This window comes from Pinus tabuliformis, chromosome 6, assembly GCF_031772625.1.
Source record: "Pinus tabuliformis cultivar Carrire ecotype Pingquan chromosome 6, CPIR1, whole genome shotgun sequence".
Taxonomy (NCBI): Eukaryota; Viridiplantae; Streptophyta; class Pinopsida; order Pinales; family Pinaceae; genus Pinus; species Pinus tabuliformis.
In genome coordinates, this window is record NC_142292.1 from 1,248,304,119 (window position 1) to 1,248,326,500 (window position 22,382).

The following is a 22,382-nucleotide window of genomic DNA, read 5'->3' on the forward strand; positions in this document are numbered from 1 at the left end:
TAATGTGCACATGAAGAACATCCCTCCATATTTTCTTCCAAAATTTCATGGTCTAAGGTCATAAGATCCGGAAACCTTTCTCTTTGAATTTGAAATTGTTTGTAGATCTTATGGTTACTTATTAAAAAATCAAAAATTGAGATTTCTTTTGGCAACATTAAAGGATAAATCTCTTAAATGGTTCATGAGTTTAGGGACTAATTCAATAATATCATGGAATGATATGAAAAAAATATTTCTAGAAAAATATAAAGATCATGATATTAAAGAAGAAATCTTTAGAATGAATCAAATATAATATGAGAGCCTAGAGGCTCTAATAGAGAGGTTCATGTACAATGTTAAGAGAGGAAAATTATATCATTTAGGATCCGACACACTAAAAACCCTCTTACTTAGAAAAATTAGGGATGAGTGGATTGATCTCCTTGATCTCATGAGTAGAGGCGATGTATACCAATTATCATTTGAAGAAATTTGTGAAACATGCAAACACATATCAAGAGAAAAATAAATAGTAGGTAAATTAGCATCAAGATTGGTCAATCAAGCTAAACTTGGAAATTTGTTTGATGATTTTAAAACAAAAATTCTTAGCAATCTAACCAAATGAGTAGAAATGTTAAGATTGCAAGATGAAGGAAAAGAAAATGTTGATATTTGTGTTGCAGAATCACATGATGTTAAACATTGTCTATCATTACCAAGGTTGAAGGAAGTTTACCAAGAGGATAATGGAGCAAGTCAATTGCCAATGCAACTATGTTATGTAGCTCCAAGAGGACCATGGCAGCCTATTCAGTTTGATCTGATGCAAGAGCTTAATTCACAAGTTCAAGCTTATGCACATCCACCTCAAAGTAATTGGAACACACTCTTTCCTTGGCAACCTTGGCCATCTCAACCCCAAAACCAATCTTGGCAACAAGGTTGGCAAGGAACTTATGGGAGCCATCCACAATATCCTCAGTATCTTCCTCAATATCCTCCATACCAAAATCCATGTTATCCTTACCATTCACCTCCGCCACGAACACAACCCCATCCACATCCATCTCAAATATACACTCGCACTCAACTACTTGTAACACCATTTCCAAACCCACACATTTAAGTAGCTCAGCCCACTTACAATGCTGAGGTACAACACTTCCAAAGATCTCCTCTTGAGATCAATGGTATTCACCATAGCTCAGGAAGAGTATTTCAAAAAAGAGATTATCTTGATATCATTAAAGGACCAAATCCAGAAGAAGAAGATTCAAATGAGAAGACCATAGAATCATGGGCTGGACTTGATGAAGAGCAGACATCAACATCAGAGATCGAGAGAGCTCACTCATGGTTACCATCAAATCCTCCATGTATTCAGGAGAACAATTAGCAAAATGAGGAAGATTTGAAGGTCATGGTAGAAGAAGACATGAAGAATGATCTAGATAAGAAAGATAACCAAGGACATAAAAGCTATATTGAGGTTTGGTTCCATAAAATCAACAAGATGGAGCATCACTCTCTTCTTCAACTATGCTTAATTCTTTCAAATTCAAATCATTTTGTCTCAGAAATCCAGGTACATGTCAAAGCATACATTTCAAGACTACACATCATTTTGTCTGTCATCCTGATGTGTACATGGCTACATTGGAAGTATTCTTATACTTGAAAGTGATTTTGTTTTTCAAGTAGGATAGGGTAAAAAAAAAAATTGATGAAAAAATAAAAATCCTAAGTGAAAACCTCCTTGGAGGCGCCCGAGATTGGCTCATTGATTGGAAACCTCCATGAGGTAGTCAATGGGTTGAGAAAAAAGAAAAAAGAGGAAAAAAGAAAAAGATCCGAGGTGAAAACCTCCTTTGAGGCGCCTAGGCAGACCTACTAATTGAAAACCTCCTTGAGGCGACTAGTAGGGCTAGAAGAAGAAAAGAGAAAAAAAAATAAAAGAAATCCTTGCTCCATGCATCTCTTTGATGAATGCATGTACTCTCCAGCATCCGCAAGCAACAAAGAACAATTTGGTACCAAAAGGAAAATTGGTCAAGCCTAGTCAAAAGAAGTCAAATTTTGACTTTCTCCTCCTTTGCTCAATTTCTCCAACAAGGCCAAGGCCATGGCAATCCATAACCCTCATCTATTTCCATGGTCCACACATCATTCTCAAGCTTCTACCATTCAATTTGCTTGTTGTCCTGAAAAACTACAAGATTCTCTATTTTACTACAGGATACAAAAATACATAGAGAAGAAACTTGTTTTTGCCATAACTTGAAAACCATGAATTCATTTTCCAAGCTGTTTCAAGGGAGATGCATATGGATGATGGTGACATGCTCAAGCAATTACAGCAAATTCCAGTGCACAATTTTCGAGAAATCAACCTCCATCACCTACATCCATTTTTGCATTTTTTTCAATATTCGTGCCTCCATTTAAAAAGTTGTTTTATGGGGAGATGCATATGGTTGATGGTAACATGCCCAAGAAATTTCAGAAAATTCCAGTGCACAGTTTCCTAGAAATCAGTCTCCATCACCTTCAACCATTTTTAGTTTTTCTCGAGATCCATGCATCCATTGACCAAATTTTGTTTATGGGGAGGTGCATAATGATTATGGAAACATGCTCGAAAAGTTTCAGGGCAATCCATTCTACCATTTGGGAGATATGGACAAAACAAGTCGTTGTCCTAAAAACCTACAAGATTCCCTGAGATCCTACAGGATACAGAACAACACCTACTAGATTAGAAGTGAGCAGTTTTAAAATGGAAAAAAAAGGTTGGCTTCATAAGGCAGTGTTAAGGAGGAAGGCTCTACATTTCCCCACATTTTTTCAAGTGAAAGGAACATAAAAAACCCTTCTAGTTTGTTGAAAGTGATTACAACATAAGGGAATGGCACACACAAAATTTTTAAATTTGGTATTAGACCTATACAAACCTCCATCCATCACAGAAAAATGACAAGGGGAACCCATCAACAAAGTGAGGATTCGTTAGCACCCTCCTGTATTAGAGATATTCACAAGGCACAATTGGATGGGTTTCTTTGGAAAATTGAGGGGATATGATGATGAAGTAGCCAGAGATTTGCAGTCAGCTTCATCATGGAGATCCATAGGTCAAAGAATCTCATCCAAAGCTTAGTAGTAGCATTAGGATCATTAGCATCACCATCCAACACCTGCACACCAACATCAACTCAGCAACAACATGCAAGTCTCTCCAACAATAATCAGGTAGGTACAGGTATGCAATATTCTTGACCTCTTCTCTTTAGCATATTATAGTTAGAAATTTGTTGTCAATACATTAGAGATGAGGTTTTATAAGCTAAGGATGGGTTACCAGTCTCAGCGGCCTTCAAATAGTTAATTGCAACTCACTCCTTCAGTCATGCAATGCTGAAAAATCAAATTATGAAGGGTGATGATTTCAAGGAATGAGGACAACAGTTAAAAGAAGAAATTTTTGCAAAGGCCAAATCAGCACAACACTCCAAGCTCTCCATCCACTTCATATTCACTATTTATTCATCATTCGTCCATCCCATTTCATTCTTGAAAAAACAAACAAAGAATCTTCTCCATTTTCACAAACCTACACTACTCCCTTTGAGCCCTAGCATCATCATCGAATCCCTCTTCATGATTTCTCATCACTCCCATACAGTTACAAGACCCTGAAAAAGAAGGAATGACTACTACAGGAAGGAAGAATGCTACTACAAGAAGGAAGAAAGGAAAAAATTGTGCTAAAAACCAAAATGGAAGTGCCTAAGAGAGACCTAATCAAAACAGAGAACTCCAAGGCCATTATGCAATCATCTAGGCCACAAAAGAGAAGAAGAAGGCAACAAAAAGAAATAAGGCATTCACCATCAAAATACAACTCAAACTGTAGTGATGAAAAGAGGTGTTCCAAGAGGTCTCCAATCTCCTTCTAGATTTTGTCCAGGGCCTAAAAATGGGAGAAATGCATGGGAGTCAAGTTGACGTCCTGCCTAATCTCAGAGTATCATATATGCTCAAAACTGGTTTCCTGTAGTTTTAACAGGGTTTCCTGTAGTTTTGACAGGAATTACTAAAGGATGTCCTAGTTCTCATCTAAATTCATTTTGAAGGTGTTAGAGGTGTCCAAATGGCAGAACAAGGTAGAAGAAGGTTGATAAGGGTGTGGAAGACCTTGCCAAACTGAAAAATATTCAAGAACCCATCTTCAATAAGGGGAAGAAAGCAAGCTATTGGTCTCAAGAAACAATGATTTTTCTTTGCACAAATATGTTTCTTGGCTTGTCCCTATAGAACTTGTATCCAATATTCTTAATGCACAAGAGAGAGGTCACCAGCACCATGGATGAGGCAGAATGAGGTCACTAAGTTGCTCAGAGGATGAGGAACACTTTCAATAGGGGGGTATGATGGGCCTCTAAATTAGACATAAATTAAGGCCCATGCCTCTAAATTAAACATAAATTAAAGCCTATGACCATCCTTCGTCACATTAAAGCTCTCTTTTTGCATTAGATAATTTATTTTTTACTTTAATATATTCATTAGGAAGGTTTATGAATAATTGGATATTTGTGCCTAATATTATTTATTTTTGTGGAATATTATGAGAATATTGGGAAGATTATGAAGATTTGGAGGAGGAGATAATTTAGGGACTTGTTCCCAACTACAAGAGGATCAATAACAAATAATAAATCAATAAGATATTATAGAATTATAGCACAGATTGTGGAACTCCAATGATTGAGAAAATCTAGGAATGTGTTCCTTGCCATTCAATGCGGATTCCTAGTATTGGGGACCAGATCCAATAATCAAGGGATGTTGGCGTGGAAAGATTCCTCCATTCATGGGGAATGATTCCTAATCATTTTTTATGAGTACCAAGTCAAATTTGCATGGCACAAATTGTGGAACACCAATGATTGAGAAAATCTAGGAATGTGTTCCCTACCATTTAATGCAGATTCCTAGTATTTGGGACTAGATCCACTGATCAAGAGATTTTGGTGGGGAAATATTCCTCCATTCATGGGGAATGATTCCTAAACATTTTTTATAATTACCAAGTCAAATTTTCCTCTAGGGATAGATTTTCATTAGTGTTATTGTGGAGAGAACTCGTATTTTTGCAGCTCCATTATATTTTCTTGCAGGGATGTAATTCTATTGATCAAAATAATGAATATTGGTGTCATGTTCAGCTTCTAAATATTGTTCTCATCCATAGGTATCTGAGTTTCCTTGGGCTTGGTCATCTCAGGAGCCGCAGAGCCCTTTTTTATCATTTTCTTTCCTTCTTTTCACTTCTTATTCACATGCATCTCTTGTTTTTTCTTTCTATTTATGAATTTAGAATTAATGATTTCTTGTTGTAGGATCGAGTTAAATGGTTGATGTAAGTTCTTTTGTAGGGTAACAAGAGTTATTTCATCCTTAGAAAATATTTGGAAGTTCACAGTAATCATTGAGCTACTTGGATTAGTCTTCTTATTCCCAAATCCAGATTGTTGGACCTCCTTTTTAGCAAAGAACAATAAATTTATGCTATTTTTTAGAGCATGATAACAAGCTCAATCGAGTTGGTTCCACTTGAATTAGATAAAAAAAAAAATCTAGTTCATAAAAAAAATTACCCCATTGCATTTGCACTTGATTTGGTTAGGCATTTTTTAGATTTACTAGTTCACTAGTTCTCGAATTTCTAGATTTTTGACTAGTAATGTTTTTCTATTTTTTAGCATGGGTTAATAGAGGTATTTTTGAGTGATTCCATTTGGAATGGGGACATAAGACATCCTAGTTAATAAAACAAATTGTCCTATATAATTTGGATTTTATTTTTTTGGCCATTCGATGAGTTATAGTAAATTTGTACATCCTATAGTAAATCATTGTATTATCTTGTGGGAGAGCCTGTTTTGAGCCCGAATTGAGAAAATTCATCATTGAAGATAGGATTATGCCTCTACTTGACCTCCATACAATCAAGACCATTTTAACCCTCTTGCTCCTCACTTAGGTCAACATTTTTCTATTTGTCAAGCGTAGGATTTGATTTCCATTTCTTCTATCTTCAGTCTTACATTAGATCTCATCAATGTTTTATATCATTCTACAAAGTTTTCCTCATGCATGAATTAGACAGCTAGCTCATGAAATTCTATTTCCTTTAGATAATTGAAATTCTTCTTGTTTGCATGATTTTCGGGTAAATGTCAATGTTTGATGTAGTTCAGGTTTTTCAGGAGTACAGGGAGATTTCATAGTCAACAACATCATCCCAACATCATCCACACATGGTCCTCACTTTCTTTCACTAAACCCTCACCAATTTCATCATTTCACAAGGAAACCTCTACAAGATTTTTGAGAAAATCCATCCGTCTCCCAACTTTGGTTTTGAGTTCCGAAGTGGTCCTAGGCACTCCCTTGCCTCATTCCATCCACCAAACACCTTCCCTAATCTTTCCATCACCTTCAACATCCATCCTTTTGCTCTCGGTTGTATCCTGTAGGTTTTAAGGGGATCTCGTAGGCTTTCAGGACATCCTATAGGAAATCCTGTAGCATCCTGTAGGAAACCCTATTTTGAGGCCGAATTGAGGAAAAATCCTATAGAAAGCTAGCAAAGGGTCCCTACCTGTCTCCCAAGACTTTTGACCATTCAACATCATCACAAAGCCACCTGCCACATCACCAAAAGAGATTATCTTTCACACTCTCACATGAAAAAGAGACAAAAATAAAAACTGATTTATTTATTTATTTACATGCAAAATAGTAGAAGGTTGATGGTTTGAATCTGCATGGTTAGGACAGTACGATTGCATACATGTTAACTTAGCATTCTATTGAAGGAAATCCTCTTAGCATTTAGTTAGAATATGGTGTATTTTAGCATTTGATTTCAGTTTCTTTCCTTGTACTTTCTTTCTTACAATAGGTTAAGGTTCCATTTTGAACATTTCACTTTCTACAATTAGTTTAGAATTTGGCTTCAGTACATGCACTCCATTACATCATGACAACAAAAGAAGGACACATTGTATGCCACACATATAGTGTTGGTACCTCTTAAGTTTGTATGAACCCCGGGTTGATAATTAAAGTCGGTAGTCTTAGGAGTTGTAGCATTCTTGTTGCAATACCGAGGCTCATAACTTTTTGGCACCGTTGTCAGGGAGGTGTCAAAATATGCATTGTTTTCTACCCTATTTGATTCATTTCCTTTTACTTTTTTCCAAAAACAAAATAATTTCATTAGGTGTATTTCATTTCAAAAATTGAAAAGTGCATTGCATTAGTGTTTTCATTCAATGATAAAAACAAAAAAATATCCAGCACTAACCCACCACCCGATTTGATTATGTGCTGCAATAAGAGTCACATCACCATTCACTTTTGCAGGTAGAAGAAGAAGATGGAAAAAATGTAGAAAAAATGGATGGATATGATGACAATGAGAAAGATCCTCTCAGATTTCTCATTCAAGATACTGATGGTAGTGTGCACATGAAGAACATACCTCTCCATATTTTCTTCCAAAATTTCATGGTCTAAGGTCAGAGGATCTGGAAACCTTTCTCTTTGAATTTGAAATTTTTTGTAGATATTATGGTTACTTATTAATAACTCAAAAATTGAGATTTCTTTTGGCCACATTGAAGGATAGAGCTCTTAAATGGTTCATGAGTTCAGGGACTAATTCAATCAGATCATGGAATGATATGAAAAATACATTTCTAGAAAAATATAAAGATCATGATATTAAAGAAGAAATATTTAGAATGAATCAAAGAGAATATGAGAGCCTAGAGGATCTAATAGAGAGGTTCATGTACAATGTTAAGAGGGGAAAATTATATCATTTAGAATCTGACACACCAAAAACCTTCTTACTCAAAACAATTAGGGATGAGTGGATTGATCTCCTTGATATCATGAGTAGAGGCAATGTATACCAATTATCATTTGAAGAAATTTGTGGAACATGCAAACACATATCAAGAGGAAAATAAAGAGTAGGTAAATCAACATCAAGATCGGTAAGTCAAGTTAAACTTAGAAATTTGTTTGATGATTTTAAAACAAAAATTCTTAGCAATCTAACCAAACATGTAGAAATGTTAAGAATGCAAGATGAAGGAAAAGAAAATGTTGATATTTGTGTTGCAGAGTCACATGATGTTAAACAATGTCCATCATTACCAAGGTTGAAGGAAGTTTACCAAGAGGACAATGGAGCAAGTCAATTGCCAAAGTGGCTATGTTATTCAGCTCCAAGAGGACCATGGCAACCTATTCAGCCCAATATGATGCGAGAGCCTAATTCACAATTTCAAGCTTATGCACATCCACCTCAAAGTAATATGAGCACACTCTTTCCTTGGCAACATTGGCCATCTCAACCCCAAAACCAATCTTTGCAACAAGGTTCACAAGGAACTTATGGGAGCCATCCACAATATGCTCAATATCTTCCTTAATATCCTCCATACCAAACTCCATGTTATCCTTACCATTCACCACAACTACAACCACAACCCCATCCACATCCATCTCAAATGTACACTCCCACTCAACTACCTGTACCACCATTTCCAAACCCACATATTGAAGTAGCTCAACCCACTTACAATGCCGAGGTACAACACTTCAAAACATCTCCTCTTGAGATCAATGCTATTCACCATAGATAAGGAAGAGTATTGAAAAATAGAGATTATATTTATATCATTGAAGGACCACATCCAAAAGAAGAAGATTCAAATGAGAAGACCACAGAATCATGGGCTGCACTTAATGAAGAGAAGACATCAACATCAGAGATCGAGAGAGCTCCCCCATGGTTACCATCAAATCCTCCATGTATTCAAGAGACAATCAGTAAAAAGAGGAAGATTTGAAGGTCATGGTAGAATAAGACATGAAGAATTATCCAGATAAGCAAGAAAACAAAGGACATCAAAGCTATATTGTGGTTTGGTTGCAGAAATCCAACAATATGGAGCATCACTCTCTTCTTCAACTATGCTTAATCCTTTCAAAGTCAAATCATTTGGTCTTTAAAATATAGGTGCATGTCAAAGCATACATTTCAAGCTTACACATCATTTTTCCTGTCGGAAGTATTCTTATACTTGAAAGTGATTATTTTTTCAAGTAGGGTAGTGTAAAAAATATAAAAATATAAAATGATGAAAAAATAAAAATCTCAGGTGAAAACCTTCTTGGAGGTGCCTGAGATTGGCTCATTGATTGAAAACCTCTATGAGGTGGTCAATGGGTTGGAAAAAAAGAAAAAATAGGAAAAAAGAAAAAGATCCTAGGTGAAAACCTCCTTTGAGGTGCCTAGGCAAACATACTAGTTGAAAACCTCCTTGAGGCAGCTAGAAGGCCTAGAAGAAAAAAAGAGAAAATAAGTAAAAGAAATCCTTGCTCCATGCATCTCTTTGATGAATGCATGTACTCTCAAACATCTTTAAGCAACAAAGAACAAGTTGGTACCAAAAGGAAAATTGGTCAAGCCTAGTCAAAAGATGTCAAATTTTGACTTTCTCCTCCTTTGCTCAAATGCTCCAACAATGCCAAGGCCATGCCAATCCATAACCCTCATCTATTTCCACCATCGACCCATCATTCTCAAGCTTCTACCATTCAATTTGCTTGTTGTCCTAAAAAACTACAGGATGATCTATTTTACTACAGGATACAAAAATACATAGAGCATAAATTTGTTTTTGCCATAACTTGAAACCATGCATTGATTTGCAAGTTGTTTTAAGGGGAGATGCACATGGATTATGGTGACATGCTCAAGGAATTTCAGCAAATTCCAGTGCATAGTTTTCGAGAAATCAATCTCCATCACTTGCAACCATTTTTGCATTTTTCTTGATATCCGTGCATCCATTTAAAAAGTTGTTTCATGGGGAGAAGCATATGGATGATGGTAACATGCCCAAGTAATTTCAGAAAATGCTAGTGCACAATTTCCAAGAAATTTACCTCCATCACCTTTAGCCATTTTTAGTTTTTCTCGAGATCCATGAATCCATTGACAAATTTTTTTTATGGGGAGGCACATAATGATGATGGAAACATGCTCAAAAAGTTTCAGGTCAATCCATTATACCATTTGGGAGATATGGAAAAAATAAGTTGTTGTCCTGAAAACCTACAGGATTCCCTGAGATCCTACATGATACAGAACAATACCTACAATATTGGTAGTGAGCAGTTTTGAAAGGGAAAAATAGAGGTTGGATTCATCAAGCAGTGTTAATGCGGTAGGATCTACATTTGCCCACATTTTTTCAAATGAAAGGAAAATAAAAAACCCTTCTAGTTTGTTGAAACTGATTGGAGCATAAGGGAATTGTATAAAAAGAATTTTTAAATTTGGTATCATACCTGTACAAACCTCCATATATCAGAGAAAAATGACAGGGGAATCCCATCAACACAGTGAGGATTCATCAGCACCCTCCTATACTAGAGATATTCACAAGGCACAATTGAATGGGTTTCTTTCAAAAATTGAGGGGATATGATGATGAAGTAGCCAAAGATTTGCAGTCATCTTCAGCATGGAGATCAAAGGTCAAAGGAGATCCTCTAGAGCTTAGCAGTAGCATCATGATCATTAGCATCACCATTCAACACCTGCACATCAACATCAACTCAGTAGCAGCATGTAGGTCTCTCCAAGAACCGTCAGGTAGGTACAGGTATGCAATATTCTTGACCTGTTCAATTGAGCATATTATAGTTAGAAATTTGTTGTCAATGCATGAGAGATGAGATTTTATAAACTAAGGATGGGTCAGCAGTCTCAGCCGCCTTCAACTAGTTAATTGCATCTCACTCCTTCACTCATGCAATGTTGAAAAGTCAAATTATGAAGGGTGATGATTTCAAGGAATCAGGACAAGAATTAAAAGAAGAATTTTTTGCAAAGGCCAAGTCACCACAACACTCAAAGCAATCCATCCACTTCATATTCACTATCTATTCATCATTCATCCATCCCATTTCATTCTTGAAAAAACAAACAAAGCATCCTCTCCATTTTCACAAACCTACACTACTCCCTTTGAGCTGTAGCATCATCATCGAATCCATCTTCATCATTTCTCATCACTCCCATACAGTTAGAAGACCCTAAAAAGAAGGAATGACTACTACAGGAAGGAAGAATGCTGCAACAAGAAGGAAGAAAGGAAAAAATTGTGCTAAAGCCCAAAATGGCAGTGCCTAAGAGAGACCTAATCAAAACATAGAACTCCAAGTCCATTAGGCAATCACCTAGGCCACAAGAGAGAAGAAGAAGGCAACAAAAATAAATAAGGCATTCACCATCAAAATAGAACTCAAACTGCAGTGTTGAAAAGATGTGTTCCAAGATGTCTCCAATCTCTTTCTAGCTTTTGTCAAGGGCCTAAAAAATGGAGAAATGCATGGGAGTCAAGTTGAGGGCCTACCCTAACCTCAGACTATCATTTATGCTCAAAACTGGTTTCCAATAGTTTTAACAGGGTTTCCTGTAGGTTTGATAGTAATTACTACAAGATGTCCTAGTTCTCATCTAAATGCATTTTGAAGGTGTTAGAGGTGTCCAAATGGCGGAACAAGGTAGAAGAATGTTGATAAGGGTGTGGAAGACCTTGCCAAATTGAAAAATATTCAAGAACCCATCTTGAATAAGGGGAAGAAGGTAAGCTAATGGTCTCAAGAAACAATGATTTTTCTTTGCACATGTTATCATGGATTGAACCTCAGGCTGAAGGAAGGAAATGCTAGGGTAATCACAAACCACGCTTAGCCAAGTAGCTAAATATAGTAGCACAAGTAGCTAGGTAAAATTACTAGATCAGGAAAATGATATTAGGCTAGGTATAGTAGCACAAGGTTTGATTTGATTTGAAGGGGTTTTGCCAGATCAGGACAAGCTGGACAGTTTGGGCAAGGAAACTAGGTCAAAATTGTAGGGTGTTCAATTGGGCAAAGTAGGTATGAAGCTTAGCACTCTAGGGTTTGATGGGTGAGGTGATTTAAGACTGGTGAGAAGCTAGGAAGAGCATGTGATCATCATGGATCCTTCCTAAACTATTGAAAACATGAACTGCGAATATTTTCCCAAGCAGAGCATTAATGTTATGGATTCTGCCTATCTTTTATAGACATTTTTGGGCACTGCAACCCCAATCACATATGTCCATAAACCAAGGGCTCCTAAGTCCATAAAAGTGTTGTTTCACACCCTAAAGGAACAAGGTCAGCTGATTACATCATCTCCCAAAAGTTCTCCACAGAAAACTGCTTAGAAATGGTCAAATATGGACCATTACAGACTGCCCAGTGCAGAAGGTGCGATGCATCCCACCTGCCAGAGTAAAAGGTGCAATGCATACTTGATAGCTCTTCTGCAGGGTGCGATGAGCGAGAGTGGACAAATGGCAAAGACAGTTTGCAAGGTGGTTGGACATGGAATCTTCCAGAAACTTCTCCTATGACACTTGCCTCTCTGAATTTGCCCAGGGATAAGTAAGAGATCATCAATCTCCAAGTGGAATCAAGAACTATTAGAGAGAGGACACTAATCAAATCTCAGAAGTTGACTCACCTCCCTGCAATCATCTATATATGGATCCCTCATCCGAGAGATCTAGAGGCTGGAATTTTGTATCTTGTAAGGAAGTACTGCTGGTTTCTTGGTGTAACATCATACTGTTGGGTGATCTAAGCTTTTCATGAGGTGAAGAAGGGATTTCTTCCTGAGATGATGACACTGGGTCAGAACAATTGGTTGTAATCCTCTTTGCTATTCTTGATATTAATAAAGCTATTCAATTTTTCCTCCACATTCTTGTATGATTGATGATATATGCATTTGTGTGGTCAATATATATCTAGTCCTATATTGTTTGTGTTAGTAGATCTCTGTTCTTGGATAGTGTTATGCTGCTTTGATTCCATAGGTGCTCTTTGAAGATGGGTAGAGGAGGAAGCAAGTGGCAAAGATCTATCAGAAGGGAGAGGAATCAATCAAGGAACCAAGCACAAGACAGAGGTTGGTCTCCTTTGCTCCCCTCTTATCTACTTCTCATAAAGGAAAACGAAAGTAGTTTTAGTTTGTTTGTTTCTAAGATAGCTACCAGTCTTAGTGGGACTAGCATCTCTGCATAGACACTAGATTTCCCGATAACAAAATGGTGACTCCGCTAGGGAGCGAATAGCTTGTTTTCTTTTCTATACTTGTTTGTTTTATAAACTTATAGATGGAGCCTGAAGTCAAGCCAGCTAGCCTTCGAACTGCATTTGCTATGCAAGTGCAAAGTAGATCAATGCTGCTTCAGTCTATCTCTGGGTTTTGTTTATAAACTAAACAATCGATTTGCAAACATCCTAATTGCCCTTGTGGTGGCTCTAGTAACATCCTTAGATCTACCCCTGTGATTTATTTACTGATTATCACTTGCTCGGCCTAAATCCCTGAACTGTGCTACAAACTGTGATTAAGAACTGAATCAAAAGTCTCACATTGTACCATCACACCCTCTCTTCAGAGATATCAGTATGCATCACACTTCCCATGTGCAGTAGGTGGGATGCATACTGGAATCCCTGTGTAACAGGTGCGATGGTCAGAGAAGGCTAGTTTTGCCTCCAGACTTTGGTTTTTCTTCACTCTTTTCAGCTCTATTCAGGAGTTTTTCTGTCTGTAGTCAGTATACCTCTATGGAAACCCCCTTCCTTGCCATTATTCCACCTCCATTGTGCAAAGAACTGTAAATGTTTTTATGTATTGTGAGCCATTTTAAGTTCTCTTTTTCAAAGAACTAGCGTAATTGAACTGTCGTTTCTTGATTTGGAAGTGTCGCAAGTGTTGTTTTCAATCATAGAAGAGAATCCGATTTTCTCGATAGTCAATTACACTATTACTCTTGTATTTGATTTGAATTAGTAGTTTTTCAAGTGTCGAAAGCAAGTTTTTAATTCCAAATCGCAAAGTTTCGTCATTGTCTTCATTTTGTCTTGAAAAGAAGCTTGTTAGTAATGTCGCTTTGAAAAATAATTCAGATTTGCGCTTAGCTTTCTTTTTATCATTCACACATTAAGAAGGCTAAAAACAAATATGTGCATGTGCATTTGCATTTAGACTATTTGTCGGTTTGATTTAGGACAGTGCATATAGTGTGTGCTCTCTTCTCTATGTTGAAAGAATATCATCTCTCTTTCTTTAGTAGCTAGGATTTTCATTGCAAAAAGAAGATTAAACGATTGTTTATCATCTTAGATTGCATTTTAGGAATTGTATATCTACATCACGCGGTGAACCTGAAAGGAAAATTTCTTAAACAAGATAAATTGTAAAATAAATTTAATGAATCTAAAAACGCTTTGGAACCTAACGCACAACATTTAGAAGTCTAGGCTAGAGACGTATTCCGATGTCGTAAAGCCTGGTAACTATTGTTTTCATTGATGGTTCGGTGATTCCTCCACTTTGAGACGACAAGTGCCAGTACGGACTTGTGCTCCCACGTACCATCGAGTATATATTGGGAGACCACAATAGGCTATATCCTTTATCCATAGGAAGCCGTGTCTGCCAACCTATCGATCACAATGCACTGAACATAGCATTCGGGAAGATTTACTGCCGTACCATAAAAAGTATTCTACAGTTTTGCGATTGGTTTGGTAATCCCTCTGTCTAGACTTCCAGAGTAGTCTCTTTCGTTCCTTTTCAGACTCCTTAAAGGTAAAGGTCCATCTGAGAACTTGTCACTTCAAGCTCATTAAAAATCGAAGGCGACTATAGTCATCTTTTGTTTTTTCTCAACTCTTAAAAATTGAAAAAACAAGTTGTGTCAAAGCGTCTAAAATTCATTTAATTCGGAAACATATTTCCCTTTGATTCTTAGTTGATCGAGTAATCCAAAATCGTGGAAGAAAGTCAATTGAAACCCCGTCATTTGCGAAGGCTTAGGAGTCAACCATCCTTGTCTCCAGAATCAAAATTGTTATGGACGAAGCAAACTCATTTAATCGGTTCAAAATCCCCTGGTAAAGTTGGAACAAGTGTTCCGACACCATCGGAGGCTCTGGTTACTCCAAACATTTTGGTATCCTTGCCTTTACAGAAGAAGTTCCACAGCCACCAAAGGATAGTAGAGTTGATCCTAGTGTGAAGGTAAACACTTGTATTACTGAACCAGCTCCATCTATAGCTGATTCGGAAGGTGTTATTCCCCAAACATCTGTCGCTGAAAAATCTATACCTTCTTCGACACCAGAAATATTTTACGGACCTGACGGTCTACCTCTTCCACCTGGTTTGATTGCTATAGAAGAGATTGTGGAGGATCCTCCATCTAGTACTCCATCACAATTTGGAGTCGGGATCACCCTATATCCTTCTTCATCAGAAATTAGTCTACCGTTATTGGAAGCTCCTGTAGAATCGCTAGGAAATCTTTTGGATAGACAAGAAATGTCTGAACAACCATCGACATCTAGGACTGTTTCATCTGACACAGTGATGACAGAACTTCCTGCTGTCACTCCAACAATGTTCGTCGGCATACCATCTGTCCCAACTAGCTCTCAATCGCTAGATGGGGCCCACTCAGGGGCTATTTGGATAGTATGGTCTGTTCCCATTTGTTCATCCAGAATAATATCCGGGAGCTCTTATGTTGGGTCTTAGCAAATTGATCCTTCATGGTGTCAATTTAGGCAGTCCGGTCCTCAAGGGAAAATCATTCCTTTGAGTACCAGATTACCGCCGTATGGGGGGCAATATACCCTTTCATTTTCTCCTCTAGGAGAACAACCATACGAGAGTTCACAACAAAATTCAGGTTATGCTGGAATTACATCTAGCTGTTGGGTACCAATACTGCCTCAACAACCAAGAGTTGTATACTCGATGCAACAATGTTTACCTATGACAAATATACCAACTACGTTGGCTATTGTGATGGTGTCACAAGTACAAGAGTTGCCTATTGTATGCCAACCTCAGGTTTCTCAGGTCGTAATGCAACAACCTCTTATCCCTGTGACTCAACCACAATCACCAACTAGTGGAATGACACAGGCCCAAACGGGTACAATTACCCCTCATCTTGGTCAAACAGCCAGTATTGGACAACAGCACATGGCTTCACAACCATGGCTGGTGCAATATCAACAACCGCAATTCCAACAAGATTACCAAGGATCTGAGCAAAAAATCTTTGCAAATAATGGGCAGCCGTATATTCAAAACGGTCAAAATCAACCATTCTATAATGGTTATGCCCATCAACCTTACCAAAGTTACCAGGATCAAATGCATTATGCTGGTATGCAAAGACCAACTACTCAGGAAATTCCATCTTATCCTGGGTATGCTTCGCCAAACCTAAATCAATAGTTACCCTTCGTGGTGACTTTAGAGTTACCGGATCTAAATCGGCTAACGAACGATCCAATTGCTTACACCCCTTGGTGGCCAGCAATTCCGCATAAACTTCCGTCAGATATTCCTAAATTTAATGGAAATTCAGGTGAATACCCGTCGAATCGTGTGATGACCTTTCATCTGTGGTGTTCATCAAACACCCTAAATGATTCGATTAGGCTTCGCCTTTTTCATAGAACGTTAACTGGTCTGGCAGCAGAATGGTATATCAAATTACCTAGAGCTTCGTTGGATAACTTCAGTACCCTAGCCACAACCTTTTTAACCCATTTTCAGTTACCCATAAGGTACGAAACGGGAACAAAACTTCTTACCAATTTCAAGCAAATGGCGGCCACTCACATATCCAATCATATTCATGAGTGGCGACGTCATCGTAGAATGGTAAAAACATACGTTCCTGGTCAGCTTTTCGCTGAATGGTTTATTAAGTCATTATTACCTTCCATTATAGAAGATGTGGCAAAGGGAGGAGTCGTCACTGAAGAGCAAGTTATTGCTCGTGCGCAATATTTAGACTTGATTTATACTCAGCCTAGCACGCTCTATGATAAAATCCCTGATGCTCCCAAACCGGAATTTTCGTTCCTCCTCCTCCTAAATTGAACAATGACTCTCATGCCGGCGATGGCGTGATTGGTAAGACAGACACAAAATCAACAAAGGCTACATCTAAAAAGGCTTGTAAGATTTCTAGTCAAAATGCAAATGAGGAACTTCTCACCTCGGAAGTAAATGTTGTCTCAACTGACAAAGGAAAAGAAACCAAGCAACCAGGAGGCAAGAAGAAAAACAAAGGGAAGAAGAAGAAACAAGAGGAATCATCACCTGAAAAATATTCTGCAAACCCTTCTGGAGATAAGAAACCAAATCGTCCATGTCTTATATGTGATGAGGATCATTGGATAAGAGATTGTCCATATAAAGCTGAGCTTAAAAAATTCCTCAAGAATTCAAAAACCTCGGCAGTATTAACTGATCCGATTCCAAATCCAGGAACAAATCTGGTTGCCAGTGACAATACTTCCCCGTCACAAGTGCTGATGTTGTCAGTTTCGAAGCAGCAAAATGATGCTTTGATAACGACAAGGAATAAAGATTACGGGAATCCACAGCTGTCGAACAATAAGGATAAAGATCAATCTAGTAGTTCGACAACAACTTCGACAGAAGTTGTGCTGCCCATCATTCCAGAGCTAACAATAAAACCGCCAAAGGGAGTAGTACACAATTCGACATTTAATCCTCATGCCAGAGCAGCACAACATTATAATATAGTGGAAGATCTGGCCCAATTGCCATCCGCTATGTCGACACTTGAGGTACTGCAAAATTGCCCCTCCCAAAAGCATGCTTTATTATCAGCAATAGTTGGGATTGACCCAAAGGATTCTTATCTTGTGCCCTTTAATCACAAAGGATATGATCCTCAGTTACCATCTCAACTAGCTTTCCCCATTCAAGTGAAAGCCCTCAACAAAACTGTTCATCGAACAATTATTGATGAGGGGGAATCTACAGGTATTATGTCGATGAGTTCCTGGAAAAATTTATGATCTCCAACCTTGTCGCGATCTTTGACGACATTAAAAGAATTTGATGGACCAACCTATACCCCATATGGAATTTTAAGTAACTTGCAAGTTGAACTGGTGGGGAAAACAGTAAAAATAGATGTTGAAGTAATCGATGGAAACCTCAATTACAACATCCTACTGGGAAGGCCCTGGACATATGCTATGGCTGCGGTTGTGTCGACCTACTTCAGGAAGATTGCATTTCCCTTTCATGGGGGAATTACAATCGTCGACCAACAAACATTTCTCCCCAATAGTTCCCAAGTTACGGGAAGCATTCTGATGATCCATGGAAGCCCCCATTCGCTTCAAAATATCAGAGTAGGCCTACTAAAAGACCCTATATTAATGGGGACTTTTTCCCTCCCACATCCAATCAATCTAGCGGAAGTGGCGACGGTAGGAACCTGCAATATGATATCTTCTATTCAAAAGATCTCAGAAAACGATATTAGCATGGATCATCTGCAGGTATTTCCTCCAAGCCCAATAGAAATATTGTAGCAATCAATGTTTTTAGCATGGGAGGCAAACCCAAATCAATGCTCATCAAGTGTTTGGATAGATAGGTCTAAGGAATATGACACCCCTTCAGATCCTTGGTCGCAAGTACATTACACAGACGAGGGAATTGTTCAGTCAATGATAATTGACAGGGTGCCATGGGAAGATTACCACCATCATTCGCATCTTCCAGATTGTCAAGAAGATACTCCTGATGACCTTCATCATCCTTCAGTTTTTGATTTCCTATCAAATATTGTAAACACGGTGGATTCCGAGCGAAACTTGTCCAATATCGAAGAGACTATCGCCATAAATATGTCAACCAAAACAGATGTTGTAGAGAACATTATGTTGGAAAATGTTGTTATCCTTCAGAACTGGAAATATACGAAGTTCTTTTTTGCGAATTTAGAGATGTCTTTGCTTGGTCATATGATGAAATGCCAGGCATTGACTCGAGTATATTTGAACACGAAATAAAGATGTATCTAGATGTCAAACCAGTATGACAACGGCTACGGCAGGTGCACCCCAAGAAAGTTGCTGCCATCAAGGCAGAAGTTGAAAAGCTTCTCCATGCTGGTTTTATTTACCCGGTTCCTCTAACATATTGGGTATCAAACATTGTTCCTGTAATGAAAAAACAAGGAACAATTAGAGTGTGCGTCGATTATAGGGATGTAAATCAAGCTTGTCCAAAAGAAAACTACCCTACACCCTTTATTGACCAGATAATTGTTGAATGTGCCGGATGTGAAATCTTTTCATTTATGGATGGATTCTCTGGGTATAATCAAATAAATATCCACCCATAGGACCAGTCAAAGACTGCATTTATTTGTCAGTCGAGCACATTTCAATATCGCAAGTTACCCTTTGGTTTAAAGAACGTAGGGGCAACATTTCAGAGGGCAATGAATTATGCCTTCCATGACATCAAAAACATCGTTCAACCATATCTCGACGATCTTCCAGCTCATTTGCGGAAGCGGACCGATCATCCGCAACATTTGAGAGAGATGTTTCTACATTGCCGACGCTACAAGATACGACTCAATCCACACAAATGTGTGTTCTGTGTCAGTTCTGGTCCTTTGCTTGGCTTTGTAGCCTCAAAGGACGGGATTCGTCTCAACCCATGTAAGGTTCAGGCAATCATAAATTTGTCTCCACCTTCAAATTTGCTTCAGATTCAGAAACTCCAAGGGAAAGCAAACTTTTTGAGGAGGTTCATTCCAAATTACGCCGAACTTGCTAAAGGTTATACATGTCTATTGAAAAAAGAAGTACCCTTCATCTGGGATCAGGTCGCGTAAGCTTCCTTTGATGTTTTAAAGGAATCCCTAATAAAAGCATCATTAATAAACCCTCATGATTATTAGAAAGACTTTAACCTGTATCTGGCTGCAGCAGATACAACCATTGAAATGATTTTAGTTCAAGAAGACAATGGAATTGAACATCCTATATATTATTTGAGCAAAAACTTAAATGATACAGAAAGCAAGTATTCCTACGTTGAAAAGCTGGCTCTCACAACTGTTCAAGCGATACAGAGATTTCGACACTATGTCCTCTTTCGAAAAACTACCATTTTGTCAGATTGAAACCCCATGACTTATATCTTGTCGCGACAGTTGCTGGGGGGAAAATATTCAAAATTGATAGCAATTCTTCAAGAGTTTGATCTAGAGTTTGTAAAATCCAAATCAAAGAAATCCTTGGTTTTCGTGAAATTAATATGCGATCTCCCATCGTCGTCCAACAATGAAACATTCGAAGAAACCATCGTGGATGAATCTTTTTTTCTGATATCTTCAAGCAATCCGTGGCATGGAGATATAAAAATCTATCTCCAAACCCAAAAATATAGGTCTAATACCTATCACTCGGAACAAAGACGTATTCGATACCAATCAAAAGACTACATGATCGTCGGTGATACACTTTACCGTCGTGGTGTCGATACAGTTCTGAGGAGGTGCCTCACCCATGAAGAGGCCGAAAAATTCCTGAATAATTGCCATTCAGGCGCGTGTGGGGGGCATCAATCTGGTTACGCTACGACGCAAAAAAAATTACGAGTAGGATACTTCTGGCCAAAAATTTTCAAAGATTGCATAACCGCAGTTAGAAGTTGCCACGCGTGTCAAATTTTTGATAGCAAAACCAGAAGACCACCCACACCCCCACAACTAGTAGTTTCTAGTGGGCCATTCGCCAAATGGGGCATAGATTTCATGACATGTAACCCCACCTTGACCAGTGGGCATGGGTATATCATAGTCACGATAGACTATTTTACCAAATGGGCCGAGGCGATGCCTACATTAAACAACACCAGCAAAACGCCTGCCCTTTTCTTTTTCAATCATTTAGTCGCCAGATTTGGTGTTCCACAGGCCATAGTCACAGATCATGGATTGCATTTTCGCAATCACATGATGGTTGAATTGGCTGCCAAATTGGGGTTGTCCCACGACAGCTCCACTACATATTACCCGTAGGCCAACGGACAAGTTGAAGCAATCAACAAGGTCCTAAAGAGGATGCTGCAAAGGATGATTGGAGTCCACAAAAGGAGTTGGCACCTGATCCTGTACTCAGCCTTGTGGGCATACCAAACATCGCTAAGGAATGCAACCGGGTTTACACCCTTTCAACTGGTGTATGGCCTAGAAGCAAGCTTACCAGTTCAGTGTGAAATCTCGTCCCTCAAACTCGCAGTCGACCTTCTCCCCAGAACTTCAAAAGAGGAGGCTCGTTTCTTGGAACTAATCTAATTGGATGAAACTCGTCGTGATGCTGCTTTGGCTAATGAAGCCCATAAGAAACGAGTCAAGGCACAGTTCGACAAGAATGTCAAACCTCGTGTCTTCTCAGAAGGTGGCTTGGTCTTACTTTACGACCAAGAATCCGATAAATTGGGAGTAGGTAAATTCAAGTCTTTGTGGATGGGCCCCTATATTGTTAAACGTGTATTAGCAAAAGGGGCCTACGAGTTAGTGGATTATGATGGGATTCTGCCTTGCGCAACCCCGTAACGGGTTGTACCTTAAGCATTACTATGCATGATTCAGTGTAGTAACCCCTATGCTTTTGTTACATTTTTGTTTTTTCTAAGGGTAATTTTTTTGGTCAGGTAATCCACTTTTTACATTTGTTGTAGATGTTGAACCTATTGGAATCATTTTTTGGATATGCTGACAGAGCGAGTCGTAGTTCGCGGAACCTATCTTCTATGGCCTGGGCCATTTTTGATCCAAGCGGCGAGTTAGTAAGTTTCAGAGGGGTGTGTATTGGTCGGTCAACAAATAACATCGTTGAATATGGCACATTGATAGAACTCCTCTCTGATAACATCACACATGGCATACGCCGACTTGTCATCAGGCTAGACTCACAACTCGTCATCCTATAACTCACTGGTATCTACTCCGTCCGAAATCCAGCTATCTATCGCATGTTCCTAAGGGTCAAGATTTTGGAAAGGCAGTTTGATTCTATTCAATATCAGCATATTTCCAGAAACTTAAACACATTAACAAACTCATTGGAAAATTATTTGTTAGATAGACATTTGCAACATTTATAAAAACAAGCATTTCATCAATATTTGCATCAGGATCATGTAACTTAACCAAAATAAAACTCCGAAAATCAAAAATATATATATAACTGTTTGTAGTTTACACATAATTTTCTGTAACCAAGACAAAATTGGTCAGATGACCCAAAACTCAAAATGCTAGGGGGCTCCCTAGTCTAATGGTGCTGATGATAACAAGTCACTGCCTATGCAATCATGC